We start from the raw sequence: 22090 nt of genomic DNA on the forward strand, positions 1-22090 counted from the left end.
ACTGCAGTCACTACTTCAACCTTTACTGAACTACCATGAAAAATACTTTTAGACAGATGAAGCAAGCATACTTTAAAAAAAAGTATCCTTTCTTATGGACGAGGGATTTGGCAGTGCGGTCATTGAGATTTCATACTTCTTGTTGGAGGCGCAGGGGGATTAGCTCAAATGGTAGAGCGCTCGCTTAGCATGTGAGAGGTAGCGGGATCGATGCCTGCATCCTCCAACTATTTAGTTTGGTTCAATCAGCACACATTGTTGTTGTAGCTCTGGATACTAACCCAACAATACAACTATTTCCACCACTGGGCTTACTGCAGTCACTACTTCAACCTTTACTGAACTACCATGAAAAATATTTTTAGACAGCTGAAGCAAGCATACTTTTTAAAAAGTATCCTTTCTTATGGACGAGGGATTTGGCAGTGCGGTCATTGAGATTTCATACTTCTTGTTGGATGCGCAGGGGGATTAGCTCAAATGGTAGAGCGCTCGCTTAGCATGTGATAGGTAGCGGGATCGATGCCTGCATCCTCCAACTATTTAGTTTGGTTCAATCAGCACACATTGTTGTTGAAGCTCTGGATACTAACCCAACAATACAACTATTTCCACCACTGGGCTCACTGCAGTCACTACTTCAACCTTTACTGAACTACCATGAAAAATACTTTTAGACAGCTGAAGCAAGCATACTTTTTAAAAAAAAAGTTATCCTTTCTTATGGACGAGGGATTTGGCAGTGCGGTCATTGAGATTTCATACTTCTTATTGGAGCTGCAGGGGATTAGCTCAAATGGTAGAGCGCTCGCTTAGCATGCGAGAGGTAGAGGGATCGATGCCCGCATCCTCCAACTATTTAGTTTAGTTCAATCAGCACACATTGTTGTTGTAGCTCTGGATACTAACCCAACAATACAACTATTTCCACCACTGGGCTTACTGCAGTCACTACTTCAACCTTTACTGAACTACCATGAAAAATACTTTTAGACAGCTGAAGCAAGCATACTTTTTAAAAATTATCCTTTCTTATGGACGAGGGATTTGGCAGTGCGGTCATTGAGATTTCATACTTCTGATTGGAGCTGCAGGGGGATTAGCTCAAATGGTAGAGCGCTCGCTTAGCATGCGAGAGGTAGCGGCATCGATGCCCGCATCCTCCAACTATTTAGTTTGGTTCAATCAGCACACATTGTTGTTGTAGCTCTGGATACTAACCCAACAATACAACTATTTCCACCACTGGGCTTACTGCAGTCACTACTTCAACCTTTACTGAACTACCATGAAAAATACTTTTAGACAGATGAAGCAAGCATACTTTTAAAAAAAGTATCCTTTCTTATGGACGAGGGATTTGGCAGTGCGGTCATTGAGATTTCATACTTCTTATTGGAGCTGCAGGGGGATTAGCTCAAATGGTAGAGCGCTCGCTTAGCATGCGAGAAGTAGCGGGATCGATGCCTGCATCCTCCAACTATTTAGTTTAGTTCAATCAGCACACATTGTTGTTGTAGCTCTGGATACTAACCCAACAATACAACTATTTCCACCACTGGGCATACTGCAGTCACTACTTCAACCTTTACTGAACTACCATGAAAAAATACTTTTAGACAGCTGAAGCAAGCATACTTTTTAAAAAAGTATCCTTTCTTATGGACGAGGGATTTGGCAGTGCGGTCATTGAGATTTCATACTTCTTGTTGGAGGCTGCAGGGGATTAGCTCAAATGGTAGAGCGCTCGCTTAGCATGTGAGAGGTAGCGGGATCGATGCCCGCATCCTCCAACTATTTAGTTTGGTTCAATCAGCACACATTGTTGTTGTAGCTCTGGATACTAACCCAACAATACAACTATTTCCACCACTGGGCTTACTGCAGTCACTACTTCAACCTTTACTGAACTACCATGAAAAATACTTTTAGACAGCTGAAGCAAGCATACTTTAAAAAAAGTATCCTTTCTTATGGACGAGGGATTTGGCAGTGCAGTCATTGAGATTTCATACTTCTTGTTGAAGGCGCAGGGGGATTAGCTCAAATGGTAGAGCGCTCGTTTAGCATGTGAGAGGTAGCGGGATCGATGCCTGCATCCTCCAACTATTTAGTTTGGTTCAATCAGCACACATTGTTGTTGTAGCTCTGGATACTAACCCAACAATACAACTATTTCCACCACTGGGCTTACTGCAGTCACTACTTCAACCTTTACTGAACTACCATGAAAAATACTTTTAGACAGCTGAAGCAAGCATACTTTTAAAAAATTATCCTTTCTTATGGACGAGGGATTCGGCAGTGCGGTCATTGAGATTTCATACTTCTTATTGGAGCTGCAGGGGGATTAGCTCAAATGGTAGAGCGCTCGCTTAGCATGCGAGAGGTAGCGGGATCGATGCCCGCATCCTCCAACTATTTAGTTTGGTTCAATCAGCACACATTGTTGTTGTAGCTCTGGATACTAACCCAACAATACAACTATTTCCACCACTGGGCTTACTGCAGTCACTACTTCAACCTTTACTGAACTACCATGAAAAATACTTTTAGACAGATGAAGCAAGCATACTTTAAAAAAAAGTATCTTTCTTATGGACGAGGGATTTGGCAGTGCGGTCATTGAGATTTCATACTTCTTGTTGGAGGCGCAGGGGGATTAGCTCAAATGGTAGAGCGCTCGCTTAGCATGTGAGAGGTAGCGGGATCGATGCCTGCATCCTCCAACTATTTAGTTTGGTTCAATCAGCACACATTGTTGTTGTAGCTCTGGATACTAACCCAACAATACAACTATTTCCACCACTGGGCTTACTGCAGTCACTACTTCAACCTTTACTGAACTACCATGAAAAATACTTTTAGACAGCTGAAGCAAGCATACTTTTTAAAAAGTATCCTTTCTTATGGACGAGGGATTTGGCAGTGCGGTCATTGAGATTTCATACTTCTTGTTGGATGCGCAGGGGGATTAGCTCAAATGGTAGAGCGCTCGCTTAGCATGTGATAGGTAGCGGGATCGATGCCTGCATCCTCCAACTATTTAGTTTGGTTCAATCAGCACACATTGTTGTTGTAGCTCTGGATACTAACCCAACAATACAACTATTTCCACCACTGGGCTTACTGCAGTCACTACTTCAACCTTTACTGAACTACCATGAAAAATACTTTTAGACAGCTGAAGCAAGCATACTTTAAAAAAAATTATCCTTTCTTATGGACGAGGGATTTGGCAGTGCGGTCATTGAGATTTCATACTTCTTATTGGAGCTGCAGGGGGATTAGCTCAAATGGTAGAGCGCTCGCTTAGCATGCGAGAAGTAGCGGGATCGATGCCTGCATCCTCCAACTATTTAGTTTAGTTCAATCAGCACACATTGTTGTTGTAGCTCTGGATACTAACCCAACAATACAACTATTTCCACCACTGGGCATACTGCAGTCACTACTTCAACCTTTACTGAACTACCATGAAAAATACTTTTAGACAGCTGAAGCAAGCATACTTTTTAAAAATTATCCTTTCTTATGGACGAGGGATTTGGCAGTGCGGTCATTGAGATTTCATACTTCTTGTTGGAGCTGCAGGGGGATTAGCTCAAATGGTAGAGCGCTCGCTTAGCATGTGAGAGGTAGCGGGATCGATGCCCGCATCCTCCAACTATTTAGTTTGGTTCAATCAGCACACATTGTTGTTGTAGCTCTGGATACTAACCCAACAATACAACTATTTCCACCACTGGGCTTACTGCAGTCACTACTTCAACCTTTACTGAACTACCATGAAAAATACTTTTAGACAGATGAAGCAAGCATACTTTTAAAAAAGTATCCTTTCTTATGGACGAGGGATTTGGCAGTGCGGTCATTGAGATTTCATACTTCTTGTTGGAGCTGCAGGGGGATTAGCTCAAATGGTAGAGCGCTCGCTTAGCATGTGAGGTAGCGGGATCGATGCCTGCATCCTCCAACTATTTAGTTTGGTTCAATCAGCACACATTGTTGTTGTAGCTCTGGATACTAACCCAACAATACAACTATTTCCACCACTGGGCTTACTGCAGTCACTACTTCAACCTTTACTGAACTACCATGAAAAATACTTTTAGACAGCTGAAGCAAGCATACTTTTTAAAAATTATCCTTTCTTATGGACGAGGGATTTGGCAGTGCGGTCATTGAGATTTCATACTTCTGTTGGAGCTGCAGGGGGATTAGCTCAAATGGTAGAGCGCTCGCTTAGCATGTGAGAGGTAGCGGGATCGATGCCCGCATCCTCCAACTATTTAGTTTGGTTCAATCAGCACACATTGTTGTTGTAGCTCTGGATACTAACCCAACAATACAACTATTTCCACCACTGGGCTTACTGCAGTCACTACTTCAACCTTTACTGAACTACCATGAAAAATACTTTTAGACAGATGAAGCAAGCATACTTTTTAAAAAAGTATCCTTTCTTATGGACGAGGGATTTGGCAGTGCGGTCATTGAGATTTCATACTTCTTGTTGAAGGCGCAGGGGGATTAGCTCAAATGGTAGAGCGCTTGTTTAGCATGTGAGAGGTAGCGGGATTGATGCCTGCATCCTCCAACTATTTAGTTTGGTTCAATCAGCACACATTGTTGTTGTAGCTCTGGATACTAACCCAACAATACAACTATTTCCACCACTGGGCTTACTGCAGTCACTACTTCAACCTTTACTGAACTACCATGAAAAAACTTTTAGACAGCTGAAGCAAGCATACTTTTAAAAAATTATCCTTTCTTATGGACGAGGGATTTGGCAGTGCGGTCATTGAGATTTCATACTTCTTGTTGGAGGCGCAGGGGGATTAGCTCAAATGGTAGAGCGCTCGCTTAGCATGTGAGAGGTAGCGGGATCGATGCCTGCATCCTCCAACTATTTAGTTTGGTTCAATCAGCACACATTGTTGTTGTAGCTCTGGATACTAACCCAACAATACAACTATTTCCACCACTGGGCTTACTGCAGTCACTACTTCAACCTTTACTGAAAAATACTTTTAGACAGCTGAAAAACTTTAAAAAAAGTAGACAGCTCAGATTAGAGCTGCAGGGGGATTAGCTCAAATGGTAGAGCGCTTGCTTAGCATGCGAGAGGTAGCGGGATCAATGCCCGCATCATCCAACTATTTAGTTTGGTTCAATCAGCACACATTGTTGTTGTAGCTCTGGATACTAACCCAACAATACAACTATTTCCACCACTGGGCTTACTGCAGTCACTACTTCAACCTTTATGAACTACCATGAAAAATACTTTTAGACAGCTGAAGCAAGCATACTTTTAAAAAAGTATCCTTTCTTATGGACGAGGGATTTGGCAGTGCAGTCATTGAGATTTCATACTTCTTGTTGAAGGCGCAGGGGGATTAGCTCAAATGGTAGAGCGCTCGTTTAGCATGTGAGAGGTAGCGGGATCGATGCCTGCATCCTCCAACTATTTAGTTTGGTTCAATCAGCACACATTGTTGTTGTAGCTCTGGATACTAACCCAACAATACAACTATTTCCACCACTGGGCTTACTGCAGTCACTACTTCAACCTTTACTGAACTACCATGAAAAATACTTTTAGACAGCTGAAGCAAGCATACTTTTAAAAAATTATCCTTTCTTATGGACGAGGGATTTGGCAGTGCGGTCATTGAGATTTCATACTTCTTATTGGAGCTGCAGGGGGATTAGCTCAAATGGTAGAGCGCTCGCTTAGCATGCGAGAGGTAGCGGGATCGATGCCTGCATCCTCCAACTATTTAGTTTGTTCAATCAGCACACATTGTTGTTGTAGCTCTGGATACTAACCCAACAATACAACTATTTCCACCACTGGGCTTACTGCAGTCACTACTTCAACCTTTACTGAACTACCATGAAAAATACTTTTAGACAGCTGAAGCAAGCATACTTTTTAAAAATTATCCTTTCTTATGGACGAGGGATTTGGCAGTGCGGTCATTGAGATTTCATACTTCTTGTTGGAGATGCAGGGGGATTAGCTCAAATGGTAGAGCGCTCGCTTAGCATGTGAGAGGTAGCGGGATCGATGCCTGCATCCTCCAACTATTTAGTTTGGTTCAATCAGCACACATTGTTGTTGTAGCTCTGGATACTAACCCAACAATACAACTATTTCCACCACTGGGCTTACTGCAGTCACTACTTCAACCTTTACTGAACTACCATGAAAAATACTTTTAGACAGCTGAAGCAAGCATACTTTTTAAAAATTATCCTTTCTTATGGACGAGGGATTTGGCAGTGCGGTCATTGAGATTTCATACTTCTTGTTGGAGGTGCAGGGGGATTAGCTCAAATGGTAGAGCGCTCGCTTAGCATGTGAGAGGTAGCGGGATCGATGCCCGCATCCTCCAACTATTTAGTTTGGTTCAATCAGCACACATTGTTGTTGTAGCTCTGGATACTAACCCAACAATACAACTATTTCCACCACTGGGCTTACTGCAGTCACTACTTCAACCTTTACTGAACTACCATGAAAAATACTTTTAGACAGATGAAGCAAGCATACTTTTTAAAAAAGTATCCTTTCTTATGGACGAGGGATTTGGCAGTGCGGTCATTGAGATTTCATACTTCTTGTTGAAGGCGCAGGGGGATTAGCTCAAATGGTAGAGCGCTCGTTTAGCATGTGAGAGGTAGCGGGATTGATGCCTGCATCCTCCAACTATTTAGTTTGGTTCAATCAGCACACATTGTTGTTGTAGCTCTGGATACTAACCCAACAATACAACTATTTCCACCACTGGGCTTACTGCAGTCACTACTTCAACCTTTACTGAACTACCATGAAAAAAACTTTTAGACAGCTGAAGCAAGCATACTTTTAAAAATTATCCTTTCTTATGGACGAGGGATTTGGCAGTGCGGTCATTGAGATTTCATACTTCATGTTGGAGGCGCAGGGGATTAGCTCAAATGGTAGAGCGCTCGCTTAGCATGTGAGAGGGAGCGGGATCGATGCCTGCATCCTCCAACTATTTAGTTTGGTTCAATCAGCACACATTGTTGTTGTAGCTCTGGATACTAACCCAACAATACAACTATTTCCACCACTGGGCTTACTGCAGTCACTACTTCAACCTTTACTGAACTACCATGAAAAATACTTTTAGACAGCTGAAGCAAGCAGATTAGAGCTGCAGGGGGATTAGCTCAAATGGTAGAGCGCTTGCTTAGCATGCGAGAGGTCCAATGCCCGCATCATCCAACTATTTAGTTTGGTTCAATCAGCACACATTGTTGTTGTAGCTCTGGATACTAACCCAACAATACAACTATTTCCACCACTGGGCTTACTGCAGTCACTACTTCAACCTTTACTGAACTACCATGAAAAATACTTTTAGACAGCTGAAGCAAGCATACTTTTAAAAAGTATCCTTTCTTATGGACGAGGATTTGGCAGTGCAGTCATTGAGATTTCATACTTCTGTTGAAGGCGCAGGGGGATTAGCTCAAATGGTAGAGCGCTTGTTTAGCATGTGAGAGGTAGCGGGATCGATGCCTGCATCCTCCAACTATTTAGTTTGGTTCAATCAGCACACATTGTTGTTGAAGCTCTGGATACTAACCCAACAATACAACTATTTCCACCACTGGGCTCACTGCAGTCACTACTTCAACCTTTACTGAACTACCATGAAAAATACTTTTAGACAGCTGAAGCAAGCATACTTTAAAAAAATTATCCTTTCTTATGGACGAGGGATTTGGCAGTGCGGTCATTGAGATTTCATACTTCTTGTTGAAGGCGCAGGGGGATTAGCTCAAATGGTAGAGCGCTTGTTTAGCATGTGAGAGGTAGCGGGATTGATGCCTGCATCCTCCAACTATTTAGTTTGGTTCAATCAGCACACATTGTTGTTGTAGCTCTGGATACTAATCCAACAATACAACTATTTCCACCACTGAGCTTACTGCAGTCACCACTTCAAGCTTTACTGAACTACCATGAAAAAACTTTTAGACAGCTGAAGCAAGCATACTTTTAAAAAAATTATCCTTTCTTATGGACGAGGGATTCGGCAGTGCGGTCATTGAGATTTCATACTTCATGTTGGAGGCGCAGGGGGATTAGCTCAAATGGTAGAGCGCTCGCTTAGCATGTGAGAGGGAGCGGGATCGATGCCTGCATCCTCCAACTATTTAGTTTGGTTCAATCAGCACACATTGTTGTTGTAGCTCTGGATACTAACCCAACAATACAACTATTTCCACCACTGGGCTTACTGCAGTCACTACTTCAACCTTTACTGAACTACCATGAAAAATACTTTTAGACAGCTGAAGCAAGCAGATTAGAGCTGCAGGGGGATTAGCTCAAATGGTAGAGCGCTTGCATGCGAGAGGTAGCGGGATCAATGCCCGCATCATCCAACTATTTAGTTTGGTTCAATCAGCACACATTGTTGTTGTAGCTCTGGATACTAACCCAACAATACAACTATTTCCACCACTGGGCTTACTGCAGTCACTACTTCAACCTTTACTGAACTACCATGAAAAATACTTTTAGACAGCTGAAGCAAGCATACTTTAAAAAAGTATCCTTTCTTATGGACGAGGGATTTGGCAGTGCGGTCATTGAGATTTCATACTTCTGATTGGAGTTGCAGGGGGATTAGCTCAAATAGTAGAGCGCTCGCTTAGCATGAGAGAGGTAGCGGGATCGATGCCCGCATCCTCCAACTATTTAGTTTGGTTCAATCAGCACACATTGTTGTTGTAGCTCTGGATACTAACCCAACAATACAACTATTTCCACCACTGGGCTTACTGCAGTCACTACTTCAACCTTTACTGAACTACCATGAAAAATACTTTTAGACAGATGAAGCAAGCATACTTTTTAAAAAAGTATCCTTTCTTATGGACGAGGGATTTGGCAGTGCGGTCATTGAGATTTCATACTTCTTGTTGGAGGCGCAGGGGGATTAGCTCAAATGGTAGAGCGCTCGCTTAGCATGTGAGAGGTAGCGGGATCGATGCCTGCATCCTCCAACTATTTAGTTTGGTTCAATCAGAACACATTGTTGTTGTAGCTCTGGATACTAACCCAACAATACAACTATTTCCACCACTGGGCTTACTGCAGTCACTACTTCAACCTTTACTGAACTACCATGAAAAATACTTTTAGACAGCTGAAGCAAGCATACTTTTAAAAAAGTATCCTTTCTTATGGACGAGGGATTTGGCAGTGAGTCATTGAGATTTCATACTTCTTGTTGGAGGCACAGGGGATTAGCTCAAATGGTAGAGCGCTCGCTTAGCATGTGAGATGTAGCGGGATCGATGCCTGCATCCTCCAACTATTTAGTTTGGTTCAATCAGCACACATTGTTGTTGTAGCTCTGGATACTAACCCAACAATACAACTATTTCCACCACTGGGCTTACTGCAGTCACTACTTCAACCTTTACTGAACTACCATGAAAAATACTTTTAGACAGCTGAAGCAAGCATACTTTTAAAAAAGTATCCTTTCTTATGGACGAGGGATTTGGCAGTGCAGTCATTGAGATTTCATACTTCTTGTTGAAGGCGCAGGGGGATTAGCTCAAATGGTAGAGCGCTCGTTTAGCATGTGAGAGGTAGCGGGATTTATGCCTGCATCCTCCAACTATTTAGTTTGGTTCAATCAGCACACATTGTTGTTGTAGCTCTGGATACTAATCCAACAATACAACTATTTCCACCACTGGGCTTACTGCAGTCACTACTTCAACCTTTACTGAACTACCATGAAAAAAACTTTTAGACAGCTGAAGCAAGCATACTTTTAAAAAATTATCCTTTCTTATGGACGAGGGATTCGGCAGTGCGGTCATTGAGATTTCATACTTCTTATTGGAGCTGCAGGGGGATTAGCTCAAATGGTAGAGCGCTTGCTTAGCATGCGAGAGGTAGCGGGATCGATGCCCGCATCCTCCAACTATTTAGTTTAGTTCAATCAGCACACATTGTTGTTGTAGCTCTGGATACTAACCCAACAATACAACTATTTCCACCACTGGGCATACTGCAGTCACTACTTCAACCTTTACTGAACTACCATGAAAAATACTTTTAGACAGCTGAAGCAAGCATACTTTTTAAAAATTATCCTTTCTTATGGACGAGGGATTTGGCAGTGCGGTCATTGAGATTTCATACTTCTGATTGGAGCTGCAGGGGGATTAGCTCAAATGGTAGAGCGCTCGCTTAGCATGTGAGAGGTAGCGGGATCGATGCCTGCATCCTCCAACTATTTAGTTTGGTTCAATCAGCACACATTGTTGTTGTAGCTCTGGATACTAACCCAACAATACAACTATTTCCACCACTGGGCTTACTGCAGTCACTACTTCAACCTTTACTGAACTACCATGAAAAATACTTTTAGACAGCTGAAGCAAGCATACTTTAAAAAAAGTATCCTTTCTTATGGACGAGGGATTTGGCAGTGCAGTCATTGAGATTGCATACTTCTTGTTGGAGGCGCAGGGGGATTAGCTCAAATGATAGAGCGCTCACTTAGCATGTGAGAGGTAGCGGGATCGATGCCTGCATCCTCCAACTATTTAGTTTGGTTCAATCAGAACACATTGTTGTTGTAGCTCTGGATACTAACCCAACAATACAACTATTTCCACCACTGGGCTTACTGCAGTCACTACTTCAACCTTTACTGAACTACCATGAAAAATATTTTTAGAGAGCTGAAGCAAGCATACTTTTTAAAAAGTATCCTTTCTTATGGACGAGGGATTCGGCAGTGCGGTCATTGAGATTTCATACTTCTTATTGGAGCTGCAGGGGGATTAGCTCAAATGGTAGAGCGCTCGCTTAGCATGCGAGAAGTAGCGGGATCGATGCCCGCATCCTCCAACTATTTAGTTTAGTTCAATCAGCACACATTGTTGTTGTAGCTCTGGATACTAACCCAACAATACAACTATTTCCACCACTGGGCATACTGCAGTCACTACTTCAACCTTTACTGAACTACCATGAAAAATACTTTTAGACAGCTGAAGCAAGCATACTTTTTAAAAAATATCCTTTCTTATGGACGAGGGATTTGGCAGTGCTGTCATTGAGATTTCATACTTCTTGTTGAAGGCGCAGGGGGATTAGCTCAAATGGTAGAGCGCTTGTTTAGCATGTGAGAGGTAGCGGGATTGATGCCCGCATCCTCCAACTATTTAGTTTGGTTCAATCAGCACACATTGTTGTTGTAGCTCTGGATACTAATCCAACAATACAACTATTTCCACCACTGGGCTTACTGCAGTCACCACTTCAAGCTTTACTGAACTACCATGAAAAAAACTTTTAGACAGCTGAAGCAAGCATACTTTAAAAAAATATCCTTTCTTATGGACGAGGGATTTGGCAGTGCGGTCATTGAGATTTCATACTTCTTGTTGGAGCTGCAGGGGGATTAGCTCAAATGGTAGAGCGCTCGCTTAGCATGTGAGAGGTAGCGTGATCGATGCCTGCATCCTCAAACTATTTAGTTTGGTTCAATCAGCACACATTGTTGTTGTAGCTCTGGATACTAACCCAACAAAACAACTATTTCCACCACTGGGCTTACTGCAGTCCTTACTTCAACCTTTACTGAACTACCATGAAAAATATTTTTAGAGAGCTGAAGCAAGCATACTTTTTAAAAAGTATCCTTTCTTATGGACGAGGGATTTGGCAGTGCGGTCATTGAGATTTCTTACTTTATGTTGGAGGCGCAGGGGGATTAGCCCAAATGGTAGAGCGCTCGCTTAGCATGTGAGAGGTAGCGGCATCGATGCCTGCATCCTCCAACTATTTAGTTTGGTTCAATCAGCACACTTTGTTGTTGTAGCTCTGGATACTAACCCAACAATACAACTATTTCCACCACTGGGCTTACTGCAGTCACTACTTAAACCTTTACTGAACTACCATGAAAAATACTTTTAGACAGCTGAAGCAAGCATACTTTTTAAAAATTATCCTTTCTTATGGACGAGGGATTTGGCAGTGCGGTCATTGAGATTTCATACTTTGTGTTGGAGGCGCAGGGGGTTTAGCTCAAATGGTAGAGCGCGTGCTTAGCATGTGAGAGGTAGCGGGATCGATGCCTGCATCCTCCAACTATTTAGTTTGGTTCAATCAGCACACATTGTTGTTGTAGCTCTGGATACTAACCCAACAATACAACTATTTCCACCACTGGGCTTACTGCAGTCACTACTTCAACCTTTACTGAACTACCATGAAAAAAACTTTTAGACAGCTGAAGCAAGCATACTTTTTAAAAATTATCCATTCTTATGGACGAGGGATTTGGCAGTGCGGTCATTGAGATTTCATACTTCTTATTGGAGCTGCAGGGGGATTAGCTCAAATGGTAGAGCGCTCACTTAGCATGCGAGAAGTAGCGGGATTGATGCCCGCATCCTCCAACTATTTCGTTTAGTTCAATCAGCACACATTGTTGTTGTAGCTCTGGATACTAACCCAACAATACAACTATTTCCACCACTGGGCATACTGCAGTCACTACTTCAACCTTTACTGAACTACCATGAAAAATACTTTTAGACAGCTGAAGCAAGCATACTTTTTAAAAATTATCCTTTCTTATGGACGAGGGATTTGGCAGTGCGGTCATTGAGATTTCATACTTCTTGTTGAAAGTGCAGGGGGATTAGCTCAAATGGTAGAGTGCTCGCTTAGCATGTGATAGGTAGTGGGATTGATGCCTGCATCCTCCAACTATTTAGATTGGTTCAATCAGCACACATTGTTGTTGTAGCTCTGGATACTAACCCAACAATGCAACTATTTCCACCACTGGGCTTACTGCAGTCACTACTTCAACCTTTACTGTACTACCATGAAAAATACTTTTAGACAGCTGAAGCAATTATCCTTTCTTAGGGACAAGGGATTTGGCAGTGCGGTAATTGAGATTTCATACTTCTTATTGGAGGCACAGGGGGAGTAGCTCAAATGGTAGAGCGCTCGCTTAGCATGTGAGAGGTAGCGGGATCGATGCCTGCATCCTCAAACTATTTAGTTTGGTTCAATCAGCACACATTGTTTTTGTAGCTCTGGATACTAACCCAACAATACAACTATTTCCACCACTGGGCTTACTGCAGTCACTACTTCAACCTTTACTGAACTACCATGAAAAATACTTTTAGACAGCTGAAGCAAGCATACTTTTTAAAAAGTATCCTTTCTTATGGACGAGGGATTTGGCAGTGCGGTCATTGAGATTTCATACTTTTGTTGAGGCGCAGGGGGATTAGCTCAAATGGTAGAGCTCCTGCTTAGCATTTGAGAGGTAGTGGGATCGATGCCTGCATCCTCCAACTATTTAGTTTGGTTCAATCAGCACACTTTGTTGTTGTAGCTCTGGATACTAACCCAACAATACAACTATTTCCACCACTGGGCTTACTGCAGTCACTACTTCAACCTTTACTGAACTACCATGAAAAAAACTTTTAGACAGCTGAAGCAAGCATACTTTTAAAAATTATCCTTTCTTATGGACGAGGGATTTGGCAGTGCGGTCATTGAGATTTCATACTTCTGATTGGAGCTGCAGGGGGGTTAGCTCAAATGGTAGAGCGCTCGCTTAGCATGCGAGAGGTAGTGGGATCGATGCCCGCATCCTCCAACTATTTAGTTTGGTTCAATCAGCACACATTGTTTTTGTAGCTCTGGATACTAACCCAACAATACAACTATTTCCACCACTGGGCTTACTGCAGTCACTACTTCAACCTTTACTGAACTACCATGAAAAATACTTTTAGACAGCTGAAGCAAGTATCCTTTCTTAAAAATTATCCTTTCTTATGACGAGGGATTTGGCAGTGCCGTAATTGAGATTTCATACTTCTTATTGGAGGCACAGGGGGAGTAGCTCAAATGGTAGAGCGCTCGCTTAGCATGTGAGAGGTAGCGGGATCGATGCCTGCATCCTCAAACTATTTAGTTTGGTTCAATCAGCACACATTGTTGTTGTAGCTCTGGATACTAACCCAACAAAACAACTATTTCCACCACTGGGCTTACTGCAGTCCTTACTTCAACCTTTACTGAACTACCATGAAAAATACTTTTAGACAGATGAAGCAAGCATACTTTTAAAAAAAGTATCCTTTCTTATGGACGAGGGATTTGGCAGTGAGGACATTGAGATTTCATACTTCTAGTTGGAGGCATAGGGGGATTAGCTCAAATTGTAGAGCGCTCGCTTAGCATGTGAGAGGTAGCCGGATCGATGCCTGCATTCTCCAACTATTTAGTTTGGGTCAATCAGCACACATTGTTGTTATAGCTCTGGATACTAACCCAACAATACAACTATTTCCACCACTGGGCTTACTGCAGTCACTACTTCAACCTTTACTGAACTACCATGAAAAATATTTTTAGAGAGCTGAAGCAAGCATACTTTTTAAAAATTATCCTTTCTTATGGACGAGGGATTTGGCAGTGAGGACATTGAGATTTCATACTTCTAGTTGCAGGCATAGGGGGATTAGCTCAAATGGTAGAGCGCTCGCTTAGCTTGCGAGAGGTAGTGTGATCGATGCCCGCTTCCTCCAACTATTTAGTTTGGTTCAATCAGCACACATTGTTTTTGTAGCTCTGGATACTAACCCAACAATACAACTATTTCCACCACTGGGTTTACTGCAGTCACTACTTCAACCTTTACTGAACTACCATGAAAAATACTTTTAGACAGCTGAAGCAAGTATCCTTTCTTAGGGACGAGGGATTTGGCAGTGCGGTAATTGAGATTTCATACTTCTTATTGGAAGCACAGGGGGATTAGCTCAAATGTTAGAGCGCTCCCTTAGCATGAGAGAGGTAGCAGAATCGATGCCCGCATCCTCCAACTATTTCGTTTGGTTCAATCATTATTGTTGTAGCTCTGGATACGAACCCAACAATACAACTATTTCCATCACTGGGCTTACTGCAGTCACTACTTCAACCTTTACTGAACTACCATGAAAAATACTTTTAGACAGCTGAAGCAAGCATACTTTTTAAAAATTATCCTTTCTTATGGACGAGGGATTTGGCAGTGCGGTCATTGAGATTTCATACTTTGTGTTGGAGGCGCAGGGGGTTTAGCTCAAATGGTAGAGCGCGTGCTTAGCATGTGAGAGGTAGCGGGATCGATGCCTGCATCCTCCAACTATTTAGTTTGGTTCAATCAGCACACATTGTTGTTGTAGCTCTGGATACTAACCCAACAATACAACTATTTCCACCACTGGGCTTACTGCAGTCACTACTTCAACCTTTACTGAACTACCATGAAAAAAACTTTTAGACAGCTGAAGCAAGCATACTTTTTAAAAATTATCCATTCTTATGGACGAGGGATTTGGCAGTGCGGTCATTGAGATTTCATACTTCTTATTGGAGCTGCAGGGGATTAGCTCAAATGGTAGAGCGCTCACTTAGCATGCGAGAGGTAGCGGGATTGATGCCCGCATCCTCCAACTATTTAGTTTGGTTCAATCAGCACACATTGTTGTTGTAGCTCTGGATACTAACCCAACAATACAACTATTTCCACCACTGGGCTTACTGCAGTCACTACTTCAACCTTTACTGAACTACCATGAAAAATACTTTTAGACAGCTGAAGCAAGCATACTTTTTAAAAAATTATCCTTTCTTATGGACGAGGGATTTGGCAGTGCGGTCATTGAGATTTCATACTTCTTGTTGAAAGTGCAGGGGGATTAGCTCAAATGGTAGAGTGCTCGCTTAGCATGTGATAGGTAGTGGGATTGATGCCTGCATCCTCCAACTATTTAGATTGGTTCAATCAGCACACATTGTTGTTGTAGCTCTGGATACTAACCCAACAATGCAACTATTTCCACCACTGGGCTTACTGCAGTCACTACTTCAACCTTTACTGTACTACCATGAAAAATACTTTTAGACAGCTGAAGCAATTATCCTTTCTTAGGGACAAGGGATTTGGCAGTGCGGTAATTGAGATTTCATACTTCTTATTGGAGGCACAGGGGGAGTAGCTCAAATGGTAGAGCGCTCGCTTAGCATGTGAGAGGTAGCGGGATCGATGCCTGCATCCTCAAACTATTTAGTTTGGTTCAATCAGCACACATTGTTGTTGTAGCTCTGGATACTAACCCAACAATGCAACTATTTCCACCACTGGGCTTACTGCAGTCACTACTTCAACCTTTACTGAACTACCATGAAAAATACTTTTAGACAGCTGAAGCAAGCATACTTTTTAAAAAGTATCCTTTCTTATGGACGAGGGATTTGGCAGTGCGGTCCTTGAGATTTCATACTTTGTGTTTGAGGCGCAGGGGGATTAGCTCAAATGGTAGAGCTCCTGCTTAGCATTTGAGAGGTAGTGGGATCGATGCCTGCATCCTCCAACTATTTAGTTTGGTTCAATCAGCACACTTTGTTGTTGTAGCTCTGGATACTAACCCAACAATACAACTATTTCCACCACTGGGCTTACTGCAGTCACTACTTCAACCTTTACTGAACTACCATGAAAAAAACTTTTAGACAGCTGAAGCAAGCATACTTTTAAAAAATTATCCTTTCTTATGGACGAGGGATTTGGCAGTGCGGTCATTGAGATTTCATACTTCTGATTGGAGCTGCAGGGGGGTTAGCTCAAATGGTAGAGCGCTCGCTTAGCATGCGAGAGGTAGTGGGATCGATGCCCGAATCCTCCAACTATTTAGTTTGGTTCAATCAGCACACATTGTTTTTGTAGCTCTGGATACTAACCCAACAATACAACTATTTCCACCACTGGGTTTACTGCAGTCACTACTTCAACCTTTACTGAACTACCATGAAAAATACTTTTAGACAGCTGAAGCAAGTATCCTTTCTTAGGGACGAGGGATTTGGCAGTGCGGTAATTGAGATTTCATACTTCTTATTGGAAGCACAGGGGGATTAGCTCAAATGTTAGAGCGCTCCCTTAGCATGAGAGAGGTAGCAGAATCGATGCCCGCATCCTCCAACTATTTAGTTTGGTTCAATCAGCACACATTGTTGTTGTAGCTCTGGATACTAACCCAACAATACAACTATTTCCACCACTGGGCTTACTGCAGTCACTACTTCAACCTTTACTGAACTACCATGAAAAAAACTTTTAGACAGCTGAAGCAAGCATACTTTTTTAAAAGTATCCTTTCTAATGGACGAGGGATTTGGCAGTGCGGTAATTGAGATTTCATACTTCTTGTTGAAGGAACAGGGGGATTAGCTCAAATGGTAGAGCGCTCGCTTAGCATGTGAGAGGGAGTGGGATTGATGCCTGCATCCTCCAACTATTTAGTTTGGTTCAATCAGCACACATTGTTTTTGTAGCTCTGGATACTAACCCAACAATACAACTATTTCCACCACTGGGCTTACTGCAGTCACTACTTCAACCTTTACTGAACTACCATGAAAAATACTTTTAGACAGCTGAAGCAAGCATACTTTTTAAAAATGATCCTTTCTTATGGACGAGGGATTTGGCAGTGCGGTCATTGAGATTTCATACTTCTAATTGGAGCTGCAGGGGGATTAGCTCAAATGGTAGAGCGCTCGCTTAGCATGTGATAGAGTAGCGGGATCGATGCCTGCATCCTCCAACTATTTAGTTTGGTTCAATCAGCACACATTGTTGTTGTAGCTCTGGATACTAACCCAACAATACAACTATTTCCACCACTGGGCTTACTGCAGTCACTACTTCAACCTTTACTGAACTACCATGAAAAAAACTTTTAGACAGCTGAAGCAAGTATCCTTTCTTAGGGACGAGGGATTTGGCAGTGCGGTCATTGAGATTTCATACTTCTTATTGGAGGCACAGGGGGATTAGCTCAAATGGTAGAGCGCTCGCTTAGCATGTGAGAGGTAGCGGGATCGATGCCTGCATCCTCAAACTATTTAGTTTGGTTCAATCAGCACACATTGTTGTTGTAGCTCTGGATACTAACCCAACAAAACAACTATTTCCACCACTGGGTTTACTGCAGTCACTACTTCAACCTTTACTGAACTACCATGAAAAATACTTTTAGACAGATGAAGCAAGCATACTTTTAAAAAAAGTATCCTTTCTTATGGACGAGGGATTTGGCAGTGAGGACATTGAGATTTCATACTTCTTGTTGGAGGCATAGGGGGATTAGCTCAAATGGTAGAGCGCTCGCTTAGCATGTGAGAGGTAGCCGGATCGATGCCTGCATCTCCAACTATTTAGTTTGGTTCAATCAGCACACATTGTTGTTGTAGCTCTGGATACTAACCCAACAATACAACTATTTCCACCACTGGGCTTACTGCAGTCACTACTTCAACCTTTACTGAACTACCATGAAAAATATTTTTAGAGAGCTGAAGCAAGCATACTTTTTAAAAATTATCCTTTCTTATGGACGAGGGATTTGGCAGTGCGGTCATTGAGATTTCATACTTCTGGTTGGAGCTGCAGGGGGATTAGCTCAAATGGTAGAGCGCTCGCTTAGCATGCGAGAGGTAGCGGGATCGATGCCCGCATCCTCCAACTATTTAGTTTGGTTCAATCAGCACACATTGTTTTTGTAGCTCTGGATACTAACCCAACAATACAACTATTTCCACCACTGGGCTTACTGCAGTCACTACTTCAACCTTTACTGAACTACCATGAAAAATACTTTTAGACAGCTGAAGCAAGTATCCTTTCTTAGGGACGAGGGATTTGGCAGTGCGGTCATTGAGATTTCATACTTCTTATTGGAAGCACAGGGGGATTAGCTCAAATGTTAGAGCGCTCCCTTAGCATGAGAGAGGTAGCAGAATCGATGCCCGCATCCTCCAACTATTTAGTTTGGTTCAATCAGCACACATTGTTGTTGTAGCTCTGGATACTAACCCAACAATACAACTATTTCCACCACTGGGCTTACTGCAGTCACTACTTCAACCTTTACTGAACTACCATGAAAAAAACTTTTAGACAGCTGAAGCAAGCATACTTTTTAAAAAGTATCCTTTCTAATGGACGAGGGATTTGGCAGTGCGGTCATTGAGATTTCATACTTCTTGTTGAAGGAACAGGGGGATTAGCTCAAATGGTAGAGCGCTCGCTTAGCATGTGAGAGGGAGTGGGATTGATGCCTGCATCCTCCAACTATTTAGTTTGGTTCAATCAGCACACATTGTTGTAGCTCTGGATACTAACCCAACAATACAACTATTTCCACCACTGGGCTTACTGCAGTCACTACTTCAACCTTTACTGAACTACCATGAAAAATACTTTTAGACAGCTGAAGCAAGCATACTTTTTAAAAATGATCCTTTCTTATGGACGAGGGATTTGGCAGTGCGGTCATTGAGATTTCATACTTCTTGTTGGAGCTGCAGGGGGATTAGCTCAAATGGTAGAGCGCTCGCTTAGCATGTGAGAGGTAGCGGGATCGATGCCTGCATCCTCCAACTATTTAGTTTGGTTCAATCAGCACACATTGTTGTTGTAGCTCTGGATACTAACCCAACAATACAACTATTTCCACCACTGGGCTTACTGCAGTCACTACTTCAACCTTTACTGAACTACCATGAAAAATACTTTTAGACAGCTGAAGCAAGAATCCTTTCTTAGGTACGAGGGATTTGGCAGTGCGGTCATTGAGATGTCATACTTCTTGTTGGAAGCACAGGGGGATTAGCTCAAATGGTAGAGCGCTCGCTTAGCATGTGAGAGGTAGCGGGATCGATGCCTGCATCCTCAAACTATTTAGTTTGGTTCAATCAGCACACATTGTTGTTGTAGCTCTGGATACTAACCCAACAATACAACTATTTCCACCACTGGGCTTACTGCAGTCACTACTTCAACCTTTACTGAACTACCATGAAAAATACTTTTAGACAGATGAAGCAAGCATACTTTTAAAAAAGTATCCTTTCTTATGGACGAGGGATTTGGCAGTGAGTCATTGAGATTTCATACTTCTTGTTGGAGGCACAGGGGGATTAGCTCAAATGGTAGAGCGCTCGCTTAGCATGTGAGAGGTAGCGGGATCAATGCCTGCATCCTCCAACTATTTAGTTTGGTTCAATCAGCACACATTGTTGTTGTAGCTCTGGATACTAACCCAACAATACAACTATTTCCACCACTGGGCTTACTGCAGTCACTACTTCAACCTTTACTGAACTACCATGAAAAATACTTTTAGACAGCTGAAGCAAGCATACTTTTTAAAAATTATCCTTTCTTATGGACGAGGGATTTGGCAGTGCGGTCATTGAGATTTCATACTTCTTGTTGAAGGAACAGGGGGATTAGCTCAAATGGTAGAGCGCTCGCTTAGCATGTGAGAGGGAGTGGGATTGATGCCTGCATCCTCCAACTATTTAGTTTGGTTCAATCAGCACACATTGTTGTTGTAGCTCTGGATACTAACCCAACAATACAACTATTTCCACCACTGGGCTTACTGCAGTCACTACTTCAACCTTTACTGAACTACCATGAAAAATACTTTTAGACAGCTGAAGCAAGCATACTTTTTAAAAATGATCCTTTCTTATGGACGAGGGATTTGGCAGTGCGGTCATTGAGATTTCATACTTTTGATTGGAGCTGCAGGGGGATTAGCTCAAATGGTAGAGCGCTCGCTTAGCATGTGAGAGGTAGCGGGATCGATGCCTGCATCCTCCAACTATTTAGTTTGGTTCAATCAGCACACATTGTTGTTGTAGCTCTGGATACTAACCCAACAATACAACTATTTCCACCACTGGGCTTACTGCAGTCACTACTTCAACCTTTACTGAACTACCATGAAAAAAACTTTTAGACAGCTGAAGCAAGTATCCTTTCTTAGGGACGAGGCATTTGGCAGTGCGGTCATTGAGATTTCATACTTCTTATTGGAGGCACAGGGGATTAGCTCAAATGGTAGAGCGCTCGCTTAGCATGTGAGAGGTAGTGGGATCGATGCCTGCATCCTCAAACTATTTAGTTTGGTTCAATCAGCACACATTGTTGTTGTAGCTCTGGATACTAACCCAACAAAACAACTATTTCCACCACTGGGCTTACTGCAGTCACTACTTCAACCTTTACTGAACTACCATGAAAAATACTTTTAGACAGATGAAGCAAGCATACTTTTTAAAAAAAGTATCCTTTCTTATGGACGAGGGATTTGGCAGTGAGGACATTGAGATTTCATACTTCTTGTTGGAGGCACAGGGGGATTAGCTCAAATGGTAGAGCGCTCGCTTAGCATGTGAGAGGTAGCGGGATCGATGCCTGCATCCTCCAACTATTTAGTTTGGTTCAATCAGCACACATTGTTGTTGTAGCTCTGGATACTAACCCAACAATACAACTATTTCCACCACTGGGCTTACTGCAGTCACTACTTCAACCTTTACTGAACTACCATGAAAAATACTTTTAGACAGCTGAAGCAAGCATACTTTTTAAAAATGATCCTTTCTTATGGACGAGGGATTTGGCAGTGCGGTCATTGAGATTTCATACTTCTTGTTGGAGCTGCAGGGGGATTAGCTCAAATGGTAGAGCGCTCGCTTAGCATGCGAGAGGTAGCGGGATCGATGCCCGCATCCTCCAACTATTTAGTTTGGTTCAATCAGCACACATTGTTTTTGTAGCTCTGGATACTAACCCAACAATACAACTATTTCCACCACTGGGCTTACTGCAGTCACTACTTCAACCTTTACTGAACTACCATGAAAAATACTTTTAGACAGCTGAAGCAAGCATACTTTTAAAAAAAGTATCCTTTCTTATGGACGAGGGATTTGGCAGTGCGGTCATTGAGATTTCATACTTCTTGTTGGAGGCGCAGGGGGATTAGCTCAAATGGTAGAGCGCTCGCTTAGCATGTGAGAGGTAGCAGGATCGATGCCTGCATCCTCCAACTATTTAGTTTGGTTCAATCAGCACACATTGTTGTTGTAGCTCTGGATACTAACCCAACAATACAACTA

At 42.4% G+C, this 22090-nt stretch overlaps 8 non-coding genes across 8 annotated transcripts; all 8 read left to right on the forward strand.

Annotated features, from left to right (window-relative positions):
• The first annotated feature begins 2344 nt into the window (after positions 1–2344).
• Positions 2345–2417, forward strand: trnaa-agc. Its single transcript has one exon. It is a non-coding gene; the product is annotated as a tRNA-Ala (tRNA).
• Positions 2418–3593: 1176 nt separating this feature from the next.
• trnaa-agc lies at positions 3594–3666 on the forward strand. Its single transcript has one exon. It is a non-coding gene; the product is annotated as a tRNA-Ala (tRNA).
• A 548-nt stretch (positions 3667–4214) lies between these two features.
• trnaa-agc lies at positions 4215–4287 on the forward strand. Its single transcript has one exon. It is a non-coding gene; the product is annotated as a tRNA-Ala (tRNA).
• Positions 4288–6334: 2047 nt separating this feature from the next.
• Positions 6335–6407, forward strand: trnaa-agc. Its single transcript has one exon. It is a non-coding gene; the product is annotated as a tRNA-Ala (tRNA).
• Positions 6408–9918: 3511 nt separating this feature from the next.
• trnaa-agc lies at positions 9919–9991 on the forward strand. Its single transcript has one exon. It is a non-coding gene; the product is annotated as a tRNA-Ala (tRNA).
• Positions 9992–13642: 3651 nt separating this feature from the next.
• Positions 13643–13715, forward strand: trnaa-agc. Its single transcript has one exon. It is a non-coding gene; the product is annotated as a tRNA-Ala (tRNA).
• A 4850-nt stretch (positions 13716–18565) lies between these two features.
• On the forward strand, positions 18566–18638 carry trnaa-agc. The gene has a single exon. It is a non-coding gene; the product is annotated as a tRNA-Ala (tRNA).
• Positions 18639–21634: 2996 nt separating this feature from the next.
• trnaa-agc lies at positions 21635–21707 on the forward strand. Its single transcript has one exon. It is a non-coding gene; the product is annotated as a tRNA-Ala (tRNA).
• The last annotated feature ends 383 nt before the right edge of the window (positions 21708–22090 follow it).

Source organism: Oncorhynchus gorbuscha, unplaced genomic scaffold (genome assembly GCF_021184085.1).
Source record: "Oncorhynchus gorbuscha isolate QuinsamMale2020 ecotype Even-year unplaced genomic scaffold, OgorEven_v1.0 Un_scaffold_2303, whole genome shotgun sequence".
Lineage (NCBI taxonomy): Eukaryota > Metazoa > Chordata > Actinopteri > Salmoniformes > Salmonidae > Oncorhynchus > Oncorhynchus gorbuscha.